Genomic DNA, 13922 nt, shown 5'->3' with positions numbered 1-13922 from the left:
TCTGTCTGTCTGTCTGTCTGTCTGTCTGTCTGTCTGTCTGTCTGTCTGTCTATCTTTTGCTCATTTCTTATAGTTGTTAATGTTTCTAACACAATATGCTGATTTAGTAAATTCTGCTATAGATGAAACAGTCCATTAGATTAGTTGTTTTTGCATTTCATCCTAAAAAGAATTAATGTTTGTGCATTTAGTTGGAATAAAATGACCGATATAAGATATATTGGTGCTGGGAAATAATCAGTATCTCTGTCTGGTAAGATTTTGAACTGAGCAAGCCCTGTCTTATAAATGCAGGTCAGGTTTTATGGCAAGCCCATCCATTTTGAGAAGAAGAGTTATTCAGTTCACGGATGTTTTATTGATGTCGAGCCACCCAACTAAGCCTGAAGATACTTCACATAGGCAAAAGAAGATTCATCGCTCTGGAATAACAGACCTGGATCTCAGGACCTGTGGTGAGGTAAGACTGTATCATCCACGCACAACGCAACATTTTCAGCTGCTGAAGTGGATCTGAACTCTCTTGTTTGTCTTGACAGATATAAAGCTCTTGAGAAAAAGATTGCAAAACCTTGACATTTTTATTTCTTATTCCTGCAAGGCTTGATAGCTTTAAGAGAGGGTAGAGAGATGACCAGTAGTTTTTGAAGTTGATGGATTTTTTTTTTTGAGTGTTGCAGCTTTTGCTGACTATTACTTTTCGGCATTTTAAATTGATTTCACTTAACTGCTGAATTGTGAATATTGCAGATAGTCTGGGGTTAAAGTCTTGATTGTGACTTGTTCATGCACATAGATGATGATTAATATTTTGTAATCACAATATCACTTTATGTTGTTTCCTAATTGTTACAACAGTTAAAATGAACTTCAAAGATCCACACAGTGGCCTGTAGCAAAGCAACCAGACACTGGTCAAGCGAATCTGATAAATTTGACAAATTGGGCAAAAGCTAAAAAGGGCTACTGCCAAAATTGAATGTACATATGTTATGTACATATTTAATAACCTTTCTTAGTGCATGTGTGGATTGAATATAACAGTTGATTTGGCAGAGGGTTAATTTCAAGTTCATAATTGGGTGCTGTCACAAAAATGTGATTTTTTTATTTATTTTTTTGCCCTCTTGATCCACACTCAGTGATTCTATCAAGACATTAGAAAATTAAAACCTGTCAAGCTGAAGACAGTTTTTCAAATTTTGCTAGGTCAAAACAAAAATGAGCCCCCCTCGGCTAAACGTATTAGATAATGTGAGATATTTAAAATATGGCAGTGTTTGTTAGAAATAGGAACCAGTGATAAGTGCATTTCTGACATTCACATTAGCACAATATTTACTTGCACAATAATTTATTTATTTTATATATATATATATATTTGGTCCAAATGAGCCCCCCTCGGCTAAACGTATTAGATAATGTGAGATATTTAAAATATGGCAGTGTTTGTTAGAAATAGGAACCAGTGATAAGTGCATTTCTGACATTCACATTAGCACAATATTTACTTGCACAATAATTTATTTATTTTATATATATATATATATATTTGGTCCACTCCAGTCCATAATGTGGATGATTTAGTAATTAATCTCGAGGAGCAAAAAGATATCTGAAATTTCCCTGTTGGCTGTTTAAGTAGAAAAAGTGCTAAGACCATTATAAAAGATTGTTACAATTTAATTTCATAAATGAATCTTTATTTATAGAATTCTGTAAATTTGGTTTAAATAAATTACCTTTTCAATTTGCTTTTCTCTTAGAATTAAAGGCTTTTAACACTGTAAATGTGCCATCCATCCAGTGGCGGCTGGTGAAAAAATTTTGAGGTGGCACATTGGCACATCAAACAATTACAGCAAGCGTTGCAATTATTTAACCATCTGTTTATTTATAATAATTATAATCTATATGCCATATTTTGTCTGTTGGTGTGTGTGTGCGCGCGTGTGTGTTTTTACCTCTGTAGCTAGCCTCTGTTGTTCTCCTGGTCCCAGTGTCCTCTGTCGCTTTTTGGGCTGGTACTGCTGGTCAGATGATGCACTGTCCCCACACAGAAATGGAATTGAGACCCTGGTCCAAAAAAAAGTTAATAAATAATAATTAAAAAAATAAATAAATAAATTGATGTGCTCTGTGGCAATCATTCTAATAAGGCATTAGCAGAAACGCACCCACATAGCCAGGCCTTTTTGGTGTACCAACAGGAAGAGTAGCTTTGCGTGTACTTCTTCCCTTTTTCGCTTGTCTGCTGTCTGATTAAGAGGTCAGGCTGATCTGGACCCAGCTCTTTTATCTTCAGTTTTTCTGCCAAAGTTCTCTTCTCAAACGGACTTTGGAGTAGAGACTTTACAGAGTTAGGTTCGTGTCCGGAATTAATGACACCTGAACCCGCCATTGTCACATAATTGAAAATTGTGGCAATCCCTTAAATAATTTATACAATTATTATTTTGTGTGTGGGGTTCAGGGAGGGCGGCTCCCTAGCGCCCTCTATTGGCCAGCCGCCACTGCATCCATCCCTGTTTTGGTGTTGGTTAGTTTGACAATTCCACACCATGGTAACATATTGCTATAACATCTTTTGCTTTATAAAATACAGCAAAAGATTTCCTACATTTCAATGTGTCTGTTAAAATAATCGTTAGGGTTAACCTAAAAATACAAAAATAAATACATCACAATAATAATAATAATAATAATAATAATAATAACAAAATTGGTTTTAAAAACAAATTATTAGATAATAAAATTATTCATTCACCCTTATGTAGTTCCAAACCAGTGATGTGTATGATGTGTTTTTTTCCAAAGGAAGTTTTACTGAAGAAGTTTTACTCTTTTTCCATACAATGAAACTGAATGATGTGGCTGTCATGTATCAAAAATAACAAAAAAGCTCCTTAAAAGTAGTCAGTACAAATAGTGTGGTATATTCAAATTCTTCTGAAATCAGATGCAGTATTATTTTAGTATTATTTACTGTACAGTTACAGTATTTATTCATATTTAGAATTAGCTTTGTTAAAATTAGTAATTTTATACTTTTAGGTTTCATTTTAAAGTTTTTCATTTTTATTTTTTTAAACACATTTCAGTTATTTACCAAGGCAATATTTGTAATTTTCTTTTAAAATATATATATTTTTGATTTAAATATTTTTGTTTATATTTTTTAAGTTTAAGTTCTTAATCTAATGTTTAATATTTTAATAGTTTTAGTTGACAAAACAGCACTGGTCAGATAATATATTTGTGAGAGAAACAGACTGGAGTTTTCAGTTATTCCTTGATAAGTATCTCTGCCATATCTCATTCACACATATTCAAATATGACACATCAAGTTGTGCCAAAGCAGGCTTGACATAAATGAAAATGAAAGCTGAAATGTGAAAATAAGCATATTTCAAACCCACAAATCAGATTAGAGAGTTCCAGTAAAAGGAAATACAGTTGTGATATTCACACAAAGCTCTTGTGTGGTTTTGAGAAAAGGTTTTGAATATTAGTCATAAGCACCACATTTATCCTGCTTTTTTTGGGTCATTTTTGGAGTTAACCCTAGTCACCATTCACTTTCATTGTATGGAAAAGTGCACTGTTAACATACTAGCTAACATTTCCTCTTGTGTTCCAAAGAAGAAAGAAAATCACACTTGTTTGGAAAAGCATGAGGGTGAATAAATGATGACAGAATTTTCATTTTGGCTGAACTCTTTCTTTACGTGTTCATTTGTACTTTGTTGGGTTATCATAATGTTTGTTCCTCCAGAGAAGAATGAAAATTGTGCCAACCAATTCTGGTCTCCCCTACAGATATTGCCTAAAAAAATACAGCGTCGCTTTTCCCCGTGTTTGCCATCTGTTTACAGTAGTCGATCATGACTAATGTCAAAACATTTCAAAACAGTGCGAACACAGCCCTGGAAGTCCTGTCACCATCATTTCACTCAGACCAGAATGATGATGGTCTCTTTGTTGGTGTCTCCTCTTTTGAGAACCGTGTTGTTTTGTATGACAGTTCTGCTCTGCTGCTTTGTGGAAGTCATGACTGCTGGGGCCGAGTTTGTGTGTGCGTTTCATCGTATGTACATGTGCCCGAGGGGGGCAAGGCTGGCCTCTGCATCTTTCTCTTGCTCCGTACGGCCTCAGATGGGTGATTCATACTGGTTCCTCGCTGGTAACAGGAGGGACATCCAGCTCTTTATTACCCTCATCCGTCACCATCAGTTCATCAATCCAAAAACCGGCGGCTCTGACCAATGGCTGATCCTCTTGAGTCCCTCGTCGCCTCTTTCTGCGATGAATGGGACATTTATGCCGTCTCAGATGCACACAAACCTGGAGGCAGCAGCCAGTCAGCCTCGAGACAGTGTCAGGGATGAAGTCCATCGAAATTTGAGTGTGAAGATGCTGCTTGTTTCTTGCTGTCAGGTTTTCATTGTCCCAACTTCCTCTCAGGTCAATTCTTTACCATTTGGTTTAGTTGTGTAAGTATCACTGTTGCCCTAAAATTAGTAATGTTGTGAATATGACTGTTCAAAAGTTTGGGGTCCGTAAGATTTGGTTTGAAAGATATTGATGCTTTTATTTAGCAAGGACACATTAAATTGATCAAAAGTGACAGTAAAGTCATTTATAATGTTACAGAACATTTCTATTTCAAATAAATGCTGTTCTTTTGAACTTTCTATTCATCAAAGGGTCATAAAAATGTATGGTTTCCATAAAAATATGAAGCAGCTGTTTTCATCATTGATAATATTCAGAAATGTTTCTTGAGCAGCAAATCAGCATATTAGAATGATTTCTGAAGGATCATGTGACACTGAAGACTGGATGATGCTGAAAATTCAGCTTTGATCACAGCAATAAAAATTACATTTAAAAATATATTCAGATTGTGAAAACAGTTTGAATATAGAAAGCAGTGATTTTAGATTGTAATAATATTTATCAATATTTCCTTTCTTATTTTATGGCATTCCTTTTTCTTGATGAGCATGAGACTTCCTTAAAAACAACCCTAGCTTTTGAACAGTAGGGGTTTTTGAACAGAAAACACAAATTTTACTTCCTCATTGTGTGAAACAAAATATTCAACAAGAAAAAATATTCGGGACTTAATTCTGCCCATCAGATGTAATTGCTTTGTGAAAATGTGGTTGTTACATACCAGAATGGAGACTGAATGCATGTTTGCTAATGCTATGGTTGTCAGAACGTTGTTTTTCAGTTGCTAATATGTTCTAGGAAGTTTTGAGCATGTTGCTATGAGATTGCAGGGTATTCTGGGTAGGTGCTAGGTGGTTGATTACATTGATTACAAAAGAGTTCACCAAAAGTCTCAATGAAGCTCTATGACTCTGGTCCCTTCTTTAATGTAAGTCTATGGGATCTTTTCATCTGTTTTATCATCTGGCAGGCAAAAAAGGCATAACATATCTGTTTTCTGCAAGCTGCATGATTTGAGGTGTTGTTCATTACATTGTTACAGTTTTTTTTTTTTGCTCAATATTATAGTTTTAATTTTTATTTGTCCTATTTTTACATTTATATTTCCTTTGCTGTCGTCTAATACTCACTGTGTTTTTTTTAGTGTTTTTAAAGCTGATCTTTAAAAAGTAATTAATACTGTTTAATTTTAAGCAAATTTAAACACTTTTTAATTTTTATTTTAAGTCTGTTAGACTAAATAGTATAAGATTTTAATATCAGACATTTATTTGTAATCGGCCCTAACGTGAAAAAAATAATTATTGTCTTATTGTACCAGTCAGAATTTTAATATCAGTGCATCCCTGTTTCCTTCATTGCAGGCAGTTGATTCATAAATCTTTTGATTCATAAATCTGACCCGAATGCCTCAGAAGAGAAGCTCATATGTTTGTTTCATATGAGAGGATTCTGTAACTTCACAAGAACGCCTGTCCCATATTGATGTAGTGTCAATATGCCATACAAATACTGTACTTCATGATATCAGATGTATTTTCATCAGCCAGTTTCTGAAATCACTGATGCAACTAATTATGCATTTGGTAAGACAAGAGCTAATAAGATGAATCAGCTGCAGTCACTGAGGTAAATACCTGAAGGACGCCAAATCCTTGAGGATAAATGAGTTCTTTACAAACATTTCCATCATCTTGTGACATTCTTGTGACCTGAGCGAAGTGACTGGAATAATAATGCAAATATTGTTTTTATAAAATCTGTTCTGTGTCAGAGAATCACATACTGCTGTGGCTATACAGCCATTTTATTTTTTTATTCATCCAGGTCCGTTTTTAGAGTGAGTTTGGAGGTACTGGTTTTCTCAATTGTATGCACATCATTATAAATTGCATGTTACGTTTTTACAATACAAAATTTTTCTCTATGCAGAATATGGTAATAGATTCCCACTACAGTTTCAGCCTCAAAAAGGTTATTGGAAATATAAACATTTATCTTAATGTGTAAATTGTGGCTGCTGCTGCTGACTACTGCATAAATCCACATAAAATTGTCACCTACAGCGTATCAAGGATTTTGCAAACAAGTCTGAATTTGAGTGTTGAGCCAATCTCACCAGACAAAGCTCATTGCAGACATTCATTTCAGAAAAGGAAATCATGAAAACAATGTGCAAGTAAGCAAAAGGTTCATTTCAAAACTTTTTCTCATTTACTGTCCGTTAAATGCCAGCAGGCTACTTTAAATTCACATAGATCATTAATTCGATAGATAGATTAACTCAAGTGAACACAAATTAAAGAGGCAAAATGAGGATCTAAATCATGGGACCTAAGTTTCAATCAGCAGCTTCTGAATTTGTAATTCATAAGCTCGTATAAATGGATGGATCTCACTTTTCTGCCACGGTTTTGCCACTAATGGCTCATAAGGGGATCTATCCATGGAGACCACCTTGTAGCAGTGCACTAGACTGAATGTATAAATTAGTAGCTGCATCATGTTTACTCAACTGAAAGGCAAGTGGGGGCCGAGCCAGAGTGTGTATCCGCCAATATTCCCTCATGAGGAAAAATTATGCTTTTAATGCAAGTGACAGCGAGTGGAGAGTGAATTTGTGGGTACGGGTGGTTATCTTAGCGACAACACAGACTGCAAACACGTATAGACTGTTGCTCAACACTGGTCTAAACGGTTGTGTTGGGAAGAGCTATCAATTTAATGTTAATTCAGTGCTTTAATTTTCTGTTAAAAAAGCAGGGTTAAATTCATTCATTTTACCATGACCTGTATGCCCTCACCAAAGGCAGTTTTTACATTCTAAAACAGCTGGATGGAACCTCCCAAAATGGAACAGAATGTAGGTAGAGATCTGTTTACCAAAAAATAAAAGGTTGACATTTTAATTAAATTAATGTCTTATGCCATTTGATTACCAATTGTATTAAATCATCCAGAAAAATTAAAGCATGCAATTTCGAAAACAACAACAACAACAAAAAAAACTTTTCAGAGGGCCCTATTGTTGTGAAACAGTAAATACATTTTTTGTTTGTTTTAAAGTTTCAATTGATTTAATTGAATAAACCTTTAAAATGGAATCCAGAAAAATTCAAACGGAAGACATGGAACTTGGGAAAAATAAAACAGAATTTCAGAAAAAATAAAACACATTTCATAGGGTCCTAAAATTGGATTTTTGTTAAACTTTTAATAAATTGTTGTAGAATTGTCTGTTTAATTGTTTCAATTAATTTGATGTGCTTTTTGATTACTAAAATGTAATTTAACCATTTTAAAACGAAAAAAAAAGTTTTTCTTAGGCCAATATATAGGGATCTTAAGATTTGTATTTTAATAGTTTTATAAAGAGACCGCTTCTTTGGCAGTAAATTTTTTTTTTTATTTGTATTTTTTATGATAAGAAATTTATAAATTTTATAAGTAATTATTTGTAAATAATTATGGCTTTATTCTGTTATTTTTATTTTATTTATTTTTAATGTGGCAGTATTAAACGCTAAAACTCTCTTGTCTGCCACAATGTCTTTAGAATTTCTTTTTCATTCAGAGACTTTTCTTACCAAATAATAATCAATGTGTTTTATTAATCAGTAGTTAACTATTGAATATTTTTGTCAATTTGACACAATGTCCCAGTGTTTGTGATTGTATTATCATCTTGCATGCCTTATAAATAAATGCAGGATTGTAAGCCCTTTTTTTAGCCATACCAATCATATTTCGTGATCTAGCTCAGAAATTACAGCACATGTCTTTTGGTATGCAGTGCATTCTTAATGCAGGAAATGGTAATGGTTTTCATTTCTCGAGTGTATTCTCACAGACTTCCCTCAACAAGTGTGCAGAGGTACTATGGCCAATTTATTTTATTTCACTTGTGCATGGTCTTTGTGTGTTCGTACCGTGTATGTGCACAGCAATCTCTTCCTCATTCAAGTCATGTCACAGACTAGACACTGGAAAATAATGTGTTTTTTTTACTTTAAACCGCATAAACACATTTCATTACACCAAATACACAAAATAATGTTCTTTTTAGCAACATCATATGACCCCTTTAACATAGAGTTTTCGTGTCGACCTAGCTTTCAGTCTGGAAAGTTTGAGTCCACCGGAAAACAGCGTCTTGTTTAGAAGTACCCGAGAACAACACGCATATCTGAGGAAGAGCCAGTCGCTGGATCTTCGATTGTTTGTGAGGTAAACACAGTTTTATTTTTGTTTGAATAAGACTTTGCTGCACGCCGGAGTGTTATTGTATGTAACACAACGTAGCGTCACGTTAGAAAGTGAATGGCGATTGGTCATTTTACTCTGTCTCAGGTGCTGTCTTCATGTCTGAGTGGCTTGTCTTAAAGAGGAAGCATAAATGCATGATATGGTGTGTCCGTTGTGAAAAACATTGGCCACATGGAAATACTTATTGGGCGATGCCGATATTTAAAAAATTACAAATATCGGCCGATATATCGTCCGCGACGATATATCGGTCGACCAATAGGCGCTACAGATGACATTATGCACTTGTGTAACTAATTCTTAGGGTTTGCTATAGTGTGCTAGCTACAGTGTTTGAAAACAGATAGTATATAGTATGAATAGTACACTGGATCATCTACTGCATTTACACTAAAAAAATGCTGGGTCTTTTTTTTGGGTTATTTTTAATATTTTTTTTATAGTTGTAGTTCTTCTGTAACTCAGCTGCTGGGTCATTTTTACTGTCAATACAAATGAGGGTTTGGTGCTGGGTTGCCAAATAATCCAGAAATGGTTGTTTTTTGAACCCAGCATTTTTTAGAGCGTACCATAGTATTTTATGCATACTGTATACAGTATCACAATGAAATCGCTCAACTTTACCTTTTATGTTATTTAATCTTAAAAGCGAAAGAATTTTACACAATGTCATTCTGCACTGCAAAGAATACTGTATCGCATAATGCAATGTGTTAAACTTTTTTCCCCACTTGTTTGATTGGAATGTAAAAGTTATAGTTCACACAAAAATTTAAATTCTGCCACTTATTCACCCTCAAGCTGTATAAGTTTCTTTCTTCTGTTGAATGCAAAAGAAGATATTTTGATGATTTTTTTTTTTAAGATTTTTTTTGACAATATTTTGAAGAATGTTCAAAAAAAGTTAGGGATGTGCCGATTAGTGTTAATTTTGTCAGCTATTTTCATTTTAGTCTTAGTCCCGGGCTAAAATGTCCTTGTTAGTTTTTATCATATTTAGTCAACCTTATCCTATTTAGTTTTAGTCAAGTTTTAGTCGACTAAAAGTCTCAACATTTTAGTCTAGTTTTAGTCCAAGAAAATCTAAAGTATTTTAGTCTAGTTTTAGTCAATGAAAACGTGACATTTTAGCAATAAGATTATTATTAATTAACCGTACAGCAGTATTAATTTTGGCAGCCATTTTTAATTTAGTCTTAGTCTTATACAAATGTACATTTTAGTTGTCATATTTAGACAAACTTGTCCTGTTTTTGTTTATTCAATGAAATGTATGAGCATTTTAGTCAGGTTTTTTAGTCAGTGAAATATTGGTCACATTTTCATCATTCTGTATAATGGTTAAACTGATAAAAATTATTTTTTTTTCTCAAAATTATAATCGTAATGATTGTTGTCATTTGAGAAATGTACTTTTGCATTTCAGGTATTGCACTTTCTCCAGTAAGCACAAATCAATAGCATGTGGACACAAACATGGTGTATTTTACTTCATCTAGTGTACTGATTTATTATAGGCTTTTTATTATATAAATCAACACCAAAGACTTACGCAATCTCTCTGTCTACATTATGAAAACAGCTAAAACAAACGAAAAATATCATTACAGTGAAATTCCTAGTAATTCCACTAATTCCATAATTGCAATAGTCTATTTCTCTATTAAAACAACAGCGACTGAGTAAGTGTATTTATTCACAATCGCCAACAATATAATGAGATCTGAATGAAGCTTTCATTTAGATCGCTAAACTCCAGCTTGTTTGTTTTTCAGATCATCTGCGGTGGCGCTTCCGCAATGAGGAGCGAACGCGAGCGCATGGTTGCCCGATTGCTTAAAATAAGCAAAACACACCGGGCAGAAAATGTATGAATTTAAAAGCGAAGCTCTGATTCGCGGATTAGAACTCTTGATATCTGGCAACCGCACTCATGAAAGCTCGTGTAGTAGAGGCGTGTAGACCAGTCTGCAATAACATTTTGTCTCCTTTTTTTGACGAAAATAAAACAAGGTTTTTGGTAAAGTTTTTATCTTTTTGAATACATTTTAGTCTTGTCTTATTTCGTCAACGAAATTGCATGTTGATATAGTCTTAGTTATCGTTTATTGACCTTATTGTCTTCTCGTCTTCATCTCGTCTTAGTCATGGGAAAAAAGCTCGTCAACGAACATTTTTCGTCATAGTCTTCGTTAACGAAATTAACACTAGTGCCGATCCAATACTCAGTATCTGTATCGGCTCCGATATTGGCATTTTCTGCCGGATCGGGTATCGGTCAAACCATGGCCGGTTCTAGACATTTGGAGGCCTCCCACCCCCAATAAAATATGATTCCTTACCTTTTTATTTATACAACATTTTACATTTTGTATAATTTTACTTATACAGTGCCGGTCAAAAGTTTGGATACATTACTATTTTTAAGTATATATTTATGTATTTACTTGTTTTTCATGAATGTATTTAACAACAATACAAAGAGCAATGTGTTACATTTTAACAGATTTAGTCCTACACTTTTTCACTTTTATTTGTCCTCCACTAAATAATGTTTTTTCACTAAATGTTTATATTTTAAAAATTATTGTGCACTCATGATTTTTCTAGAGTAACTTTTGCTGCTGAATTATCCACTAACCTAGATTATAATAGTATTTTCGGTTATGATTATATATTTTTCATTTGTTATTTTTTCTTTATAATGAAGCTGTGTGTGTATATTTAGTAGATTGTGTTTAACACACAAAAGAGTGATGATCAGGTCAACACACAGAGGTATAGAAATTCTACATTGATTTAAAAAAACCTGCACTGGTATCGGTATCGTTGGATACTCCGAATTTTTGGTATCAGATCGGAGTGTTTCTAAAAAAATGGTATCGCTGCATCCCTAAAACAGTCGACAGTAGCCATTGACTTATTTAGTAAATACTATGGAAGTCAATGGCTACCATGAAATGTTTTTAGGGATGCAGCGATACCATTTTTTCAGAAACGATCCAATCCGATACCAAAAATTCGGAGTCTCCAACGATACCGATACCAGTGCAGGTTTTTTTTAATTTTTTTAATCAATGTAGAATTTCTATACCTCTGTGTGTTGACCTGATCATCACTCTTTTGTGTGTTAAACACAATCTACTAATCGCTGCATCCCCAATAACAGTTGACCGTAACCATTGACTTATTTAGTAAATACTATGGAAGTCAATGGCTACCATGAAATGTTTTTAGGGATGCAGCGATACCATTTTTTCAGAAACGATCCAATCCGATACCAAAAATTCGGAGTCTCCAATGATACCGATATCAGTGCAGGTTTTTTTTTTTTTTTTTTAATCAGTGTAGAATTTCTATACCTCTGTGTGTTGACCTGATCATCACTCTTTTGTGTGTTAAACACAATCTACTAATCGCTGCATCCCTAATAACAGTTGACCGTAGCCATTGACTTATTTAGTAAATACTATGGAAGTCAATGGCTACCATCAAATGTTTCATTACCAACATTCTTCAGAATATCCTCATTTGTGTTCAACAGAAGAAAGAAACTCATACAGGTTTGGAGCAGTTTGAGGGAGAGTTAATGATGATGGAAATGTAATTTTTGTGTGAAAAATCCCTTGTTTTTTTTTTGGTTAGTTTTTTTGAGTTGCCACTTGCCCAAGCAATGCACAAAGTTATAATGTAACATACTGTTTGAGACATTTCTTGATGCATAGTGAATTCTGTTTCACATAGTATTTTTAAAAAGTAATTCTACAATCTGTAAGTGCAGCTTTCATCAGGTCAGGGCTCGATAGTGCAAGCCTTTCACTTGCATTTCCGACTAAAAATAAATGTGTGCGAACTGTAAAATGTATTAAGGAGCATGTGTGTGAATAAAACAAGTCCCTGCAGGTATTTAAAAAAACTTAAATATCTTAAATTGTATTACAAATATATTATCATTTTAAGAGGTTTTAAATTTTGGGATGGGAACAGCATGAATCGTGATACAGCCTTGTGATTAAATTCAAAGGGCTATTATTTTATTAAATAAATGTTTCAAAGACAAAATGCGATGCTGTTGCTGTTCTACAGGCTTGTGGTTTCAGAATTAATTAAATGTAAACATGTATCTTTTGTCTGTGCTGCCCGACACAGGAAGGAAAGACACCAAACATTATTTAACACCTATTAATTAATATATAGTGCTCCAATTTCTTTTTTTTACGTAGGGACACATGTGCTCCTTGGGGAAAAAAGTAAACATTCAGTAAGCCACACGTAAATGTAGTGCTTTTTATTTAACTGCCCTAAAGATGTGGTTACGTATCATCTAATGACACCAGCGGATGCACTATACTCATCATAATCATCTTGTAATCGGCCATTTGTAATCATCGCAGGCATGCCACTCGCTGTATTTAGTGTGTAATTGGCATGAAACAACCCCATTTGAGCTGATTTACTGGTGTGGCGTGAAAGAACAAATCCATTCATAAAGTCTCAATCAAAACCCCAGCGTTTTTATCCATGACATCATTACACCATCTTGTTTGTCTTGCTGTGATTGAGTACTTATCCACCCACTTTTGGGTTGGTAATAAGTTTGCCGTTTCTGCTGAGATCTACTTTGATGGTCGATGTGTAGAAGGGGAGAGCATGTTTCTTTTCAGCCTGGGCTGCGTTCAGCCCCGACAAAAACGGTGCAAAATGTTTTTTTGCATTTTTATCATTTTATCAATAAGCGATTTAGATTTTTAGACCCCTTAACCTGCCCCCAAACCTAAACCTACCCATTTTATAGCTAATATGCATTTTTATCATTTTATTAATACGTAATTTAGATTTTTAGATCCCTTAACCTACCCATTTTATAGCGATATAGGATATAAAACGCAAATGACCGAAATACGCAGGAAAATAAAAATTTTAGTAACAATATAGCATTAAAATATATTTATAGTCGCTAATTCCACTACTACCTATAAGACTAAACATTTCTGTACAGTATAATAAAAACATGACAGACAGATAAATGCAATTACAATCATTTAATTGCAAAAATGTCAAAAGTAGTACCAAAAGTAATCCAAATGACGATGCGTTGCACCCGCAGTCCTCTCTGGCGGAATACAGTAGGTTTGTGTGATCCAAAGCAGAATTTATGTTGTTAATCGCTGAAAATATTATCCAGATAATTTTCCCG

The 13922-nt window shown here is 34.0% G+C and overlaps 1 long non-coding RNA gene across 2 annotated transcripts in view; it reads left to right on the top strand.

Moving 5' to 3' along the window:
* The window catches only part of LOC107675458 (uncharacterized), a 38740-nt gene that overhangs the window by 397 nt on the left and 24421 nt on the right, over positions 1-13922 (top strand). Inside the window, exons 2-3 of one of the 2 annotated variants that reach the window (XR_001632598.1) lie at positions 295-460; positions 5824-5926. This is a non-coding gene — a long non-coding RNA (uncharacterized LOC107675458). Of the gene's footprint in view, positions 1-294; positions 461-5823; positions 5927-13922 lie in introns of those variants that run through there. The other variant, XR_001632597.1, reaches the window with a different exon arrangement.

The sequence above is a fragment of the Sinocyclocheilus anshuiensis genome, unplaced genomic scaffold (genome assembly GCF_001515605.1).
Source record: "Sinocyclocheilus anshuiensis isolate Anshui unplaced genomic scaffold, SAMN03320099.WGS_v1.1 scaffold1270, whole genome shotgun sequence".
Lineage (NCBI taxonomy): Eukaryota > Metazoa > Chordata > Actinopteri > Cypriniformes > Cyprinidae > Sinocyclocheilus > Sinocyclocheilus anshuiensis.
The sequence above is the reverse complement of the archived record's forward strand: the minus strand, read 5'-3'. Positions and strand labels throughout refer to the sequence as shown.